Source organism: Protomyctophum parallelum (genome assembly GCF_964188405.1).
Source record: "Protomyctophum parallelum genome assembly, chromosome: 14".
Classification (NCBI taxonomy): Eukaryota; Metazoa; Chordata; class Actinopteri; order Myctophiformes; family Myctophidae; genus Protomyctophum; species Protomyctophum parallelum.
This window is the reverse complement of record NC_139709.1, coordinates 41509753-41515434: the sequence shown is the minus strand read 5'-3', so window position 1 is coordinate 41515434 and position 5682 is coordinate 41509753.

The following is a 5682-nucleotide window of genomic DNA, read 5'->3' as shown; positions in this document are numbered from 1 at the left end:
GCTGGTTGAATTTGTGTCTGTGGGTTTGGGTGTGGGCGCCACATGTTTCTTCATTTCTCTCTCGCTCTCTTTAATGTTTGTTCCAAGACCAAGGGTGTGTCTCAGGAAAACAAACTCGGCAAGTAACCAACAAAAATGTAGATCCAGCAAAGCTTCTGAAGTAATGTTAGCTTTTTGTTCCCATGAGTAGAGCTCATTGGTTTTATGCAGTGGGAAATTCCAAACAACCTATAATAGCCACATGGAGGCAGTAGTAATGTTTGGTTGAAATCCCCAACAAGTGCTTTGAGAGCTTTACTATACAGTACTCTTAAAGCATGTCACAGTACATTAAGATGACCTGACGTGTACTCAATATCAAGGAGGATCCAATAAATTGACACTAAACTCTAGACAGAGCACATGTTACTCTTGTGAGTTATTAGTGTGGTTGCCCGAATGGGCAACCAGACTCTTGTAACTGTGACTGTGACACTTTATTATTTCACTGGAGTAGTCTTTATTTTGACGCTTTATACCTCCCACACTGTACGCTGTACGCACTTGAGCCATATGTCAAATTGACCGGAAAAATCGGGAATCGTGTGCTTGTATTTTGTTAAGAGAAATGTTGTATAGTTTAATTGATATGAATTTATTAGTGAATTAAATTTCCCCATTGACATGAATGGGAAAAGGCAAAAATTCACATTCAAGTATTTGTTCCTCGGAGACTGTAATCACTATAGTTACAAAACTTTTAGGGATAATTCAACATTATCCCTAAAATTATTTAACCCTAACATTTTATCGGTCGGCCTCATGGTGGCGCTATAACAGCCCACTTTACCTTTTGGCTTATAACTCTTGAACCGTAGGTCGTAAAATCAAAATTATTTTTTCCCTGGATTCCTTTGGTCATGACGCATCTCCCCATATAGGCCACGCCCATTTCCGCCATGATAGATTTTCCGCCATTTTGAATTTTGTCCAAAACACACTTTTTGCTTTTCCTCCTACAGATTTTGTCCAAATCTCACAGAAATCGGCACACGTGATCTCTGGACCCATCCAATTAAAATTGAACTGCAGAATTTTTAAAGTGCGTATCGTTCGGCCGTAATCGTCTTCCGAAGTTAGTAGGAGGGGCCTATATCACAAAAAATGCCATAAATCACGAACGGAATGTCCAATCCATCCCACATTTCAATCACATGTCCGGGGTGGTTCAATCAAAGCAATTCTATTTTCATCCATAGGGGGCGCCGCAAATGCGAGAAATGTAACCGTTTGTCGCAAAAACATGAATTTCGGGGGTTAAATCCCCTCCGAATTACTTACGCATGATCTAAGGCGTGACTTGAAATTGTAATTGGCTGGCAATACTAGTGGGAGGGGCATATGTGAGCCACTGCGGCAACCACACTCTGCAATTTTTTTAAATTGCGAATTTTCTAGTTTGTGACGCCTTTGACAGATGTTTGTAGAAGTCGTTCAGTTATTGTTACATCATTTTGTAATTAACCTCTTAAGTCCTACATAATATACACTTAGTCGCACAACAATGTTCAATTGTAAAAATGACTGATCTACAAACTCACAAGTTAACACAGCATTGTGAGGCTGTTTTGTTTCAAGTGATTAAAGGATGGATGGCTTTGCCGGCATTTAATGTGAATCACCACCAGCCCAGGTGAAATGTATGCATAGTTCTTGTGAGGCTGGAATCTATATTACAGTATGGCTCTAGATGCGGAACATAGAAATGTTATGTCAGATTTTCACATTCAGAACCGTGTTAATCAGACCAGTGTGTGTCCATGTGGAAACCTCGTATGAATCTGATCTCAGGTCAGAATGGGTTAATCAGACCAGTGTGTGTCCATGTGGAAACCTCGTATGAATCTGATCTCAGGTCAGAATGGGTTAAATACTACTGAAGTTTCACTTGTAAGTTTGGGTAAGAAACTGTTTTTTTTTTTTTTTTTTTTTATCAGCTTGCAGAGACTTTTTGTCTAATCACGTGGTCTGGTTCTTTATTTTCTTTACTTTATACGATAAAGCGTCCAGTACAGGAGTTATGTACAATTTGTCAATTTGCAGGTATTTAGAACAAAATTATAGACTCAAAATATATGCTGCAAGTGCTCCGTCTTCCAATAAATAAGGTTTATCAAGTAGAAATACATGTTTGGTTATGGTGACATACATTTTGTGCGTTGTACATTTACATGACATTGGCAGTTATAAATAAAATTGATATCAATTAACATGTTTTGAGTACTGAGTTATTTCACCGAGCTGGTTCAGTTCAGGTGAAGAAGTTTAAATGGTTTAATGTTTGAAATTATGTTAATTAATTTATTATTAGCCAAATTTGTTTGATACATATCAAGTAGTGTCTAATGGGGGTCTAATGGGGGCTCAACAAATGTGGATTTGGGAACAACTGCAGACTGCAGTACAGTATTAAGTTATTAACAGATCCCTGATTGATCTAAAAACGAATCCACAAATCACCAACAACACAGCAATAAGGCATTAAAACGTTTCCTTTGGAAAGTCAGAAAGTGACGTGCAAAATAAAAAATAAAATCTGCCAATTTGTATATACACACTATGTTACACGTATACCGACGGTAGGATACCGTGACCTCCAAAAGGCTTTTGACACCGTGAACCACTCCATACTGGTTAACAAGCTTAAAGCTATTGGTTTTGATAGCACATCAGTGAGCTGGATGCAATCCTACCTGGAGGGGAGAGAACAGATGGTGGAGGTGAACGGAACACTGTCCCCTCCCCTCCCAGTGAGCTGTGGCGTCCCACAAGGAAGCATACTAGGGCCTTTACTGTTCCTAATATATGTTAATGACATGACTTCAGCTTGTGACTGCAACTTGTTCCTGTTCGCAGATGACTCAGCACTGCTGGTCTCGGACAGGAACAAACTGCAGGTTGAAAAGACCCTCAGCTCTGAACTCGGTAGAATCTGCACCTGGCTCGCTGATAACAAACTATCCTTACACCTGGGAAAAACTGAATCCATCCTCTTCGGATCAAATAGTAATCTCAGCAAGGCAGATGGCTTCTTGGTTAGAGTGGGTGACAATATTATCACACGAAAAGATCAAATTACCTACCTAGGTTCCATCCTGGAGGCCAATCTTTCCGGTGATAAGATGGCCACCAACGTAATCAAAAAAGTCAATCAAAGAACAAGATTCCTTTACAGGATCTCCTCACTGGTCAGCAAAAACACCTTGAAGACCTTAACAGGAGCCCTCGTACAAGGTTTCTTTGACTATGCATCCACCTCTTGGTACCACAGCACCTCAAAGGCCCTTAAAACAAGGCTCCAGACCTCCCAAAACAAACTGGTCAGGCTCCTACTTGGCCTCACCCCCCGAACCCACCTCACCCCTGTCCACTTTGACAGGCTGGGATGGCTTAGGGTCGTCGACAGAGTACAGCATCTTGCAATGGGTCTGGTCCACAAGATTCGATACACCACCAAGATACCCATGTACCTGTCTAAATACTTCCTTAATGTAAACGAAGTCCACACCCACAACACCAGAGGGAGTGCAACAAACCATGTACAACCCAGATTCGGCACAAACAAGGGACTAAATTCTTTTCGCTCCTATGCCACCAAAATGTGGAACGCCCTACCAACAGTCATTAAGACATGTGAATCCCTTGACTCCTTCAAAACCGCTCTCAAAGGGCACCTACGGATGGCTGCAATTCGAAACTGGCCTCTGTAAAATCTGAATCCCCCCCACCCCCCCCACCCCATTTTCCCTCACTGTATATTGTATCTTTTCCCTTTTTTGCTTCCCATATGATGAATTTAGCTACATAGAAATGTCTATTTGTATGTCTCTAAATGTTTGTATGTCTTTAAATGTTTTGATGAATTGAACAATGTGGACCCTGTTGTAAACAAGTGTAATGCTTAATTGGGTCGTCCACTCACAGTTGACAGTCTTTGTATTGAGTTTGTGCTTAAAATGTACTGTAAATTCTACAAACTGTTAATAAATATTTCAATCAATCAATCAATCAGTTTCTGTGGTCAAGATAGGGCTTTTTTTTGGTACTGTAGCCTACCTGTCAGTTCTGCTGCTGGAGTCGGGTCTTCATGTAGGCTATAGCCTATGTGGTCTTCAATGTATAGCCTATGTGGCGTGAACACTAAATCCAGGCTAAAATCGCGAGATAGTCAGCAAGTCATTAATTACAGAAGTATTTCACACACCTTTGATTCGCTGTAATAAAGGAACTAAAAGGTGATCATGAAGCAGAGGGAAACACAAAAGTCAGTTGGCAGCGCCACAGCCCAGCGACACCCACGTTGTGGCCAGAAATGTCACTCCGTTTGTAAGCTAAAGGATCCCACATAATGTAGGTTTGTAATAATGTTGTTTTTTGATGAATTGAACAATGTGGACTTTTGATGAATTGAACAATGTGGACCCTCTTAAACAAGTGTAATGCTTAATTGGGTCGTCCACTCACAGTTAACAGTCTTTGTATTGAGTTTGTGCTTGAAATGTACTGTAATTCTACAAACTATTAATAAAATATTTAAATCAATCAATCAAACCAGAGCTAGACTACACCATGATATATTATTAGGAGTACAATAACTTGGCATTGTGAATAAAAAGGTAGCCTATTAGCCACAGTGGGGTTGCAGTGTAATGTAATGCTGAAGGTTTAATCACAGGGCTGTCTGCTTTATGTATTATGATTAAACGTGCATTCTGGTATATTGTGAATCAATGATTGAGAAAAACATCAGAGGGGTTTGAACCCGTGAAGTTACATAAAGTTGTATTCAAAGTCGGGTGTCTAAACCGCTAGACCACTGAGAACGCTGCCAGGAAGGGGACTGATGTCTGTATTGACTATTTATAAGCCGTGACGTAACCCGCTTCCGGGTCTTACTCAAGAAAGCTCCACGTCCTCGCGGGCGTGGCCTAACGTCACACCCGGAAGGAAGTGCCGCCCCCCCTCAAATACGGAAGAGACGCGTGGAGGGGGTTTTGCTCAGTGTTGTTTTGCCACGTCACCATGTCGGTCGTCGTCGTGTCCGCAGCAAGCAGGTACGTTCAATGTTATTTAATACTTAACGTTGTTGTTCAAACATCTGTGATCACTTTATGATAACTTTGTTGTGATGTTTATATATTATGTTCGTGCCACTCTGTAAAACCGTGTTCGAGTAGCCGAATGGTTACCGTCGGCGCCTAGTAGACTACGGCCAGGGCCCGGCTTCGAGTCCCCATCGAGGACTTAGAGTTTAGCTTCATTTCTTACCAAACTAACACAATTGTTTTAGCTTTTCTCGTCGAGGTCCATTATTCATTAAGTATTTGAGCCTAAAAATGGTGGTCCCGTGGCTCAGATACCGAATGAATAAAGGACCTCGACTTGATGCAAACAAACAGTTGTGTTTGTTAAGAAGAAAATAAACTCGGTCATCGACTGGGAAGTGAACCCGGGCCCGGTTGTTCACATTATTACCATCGACGGTATCCATTGGGCTACTGGATCATGGTTTTATAATGTAGTTAGTAACATATATGAACACAACACAGTAGGAACAGAGCATTCTGGTTCACGACGGCAGCACGCTAGCTAGCTAACGAACTAGCGTGTTCGTTAGCTAGCTAGCGTGCTGCCGTCGTGAAC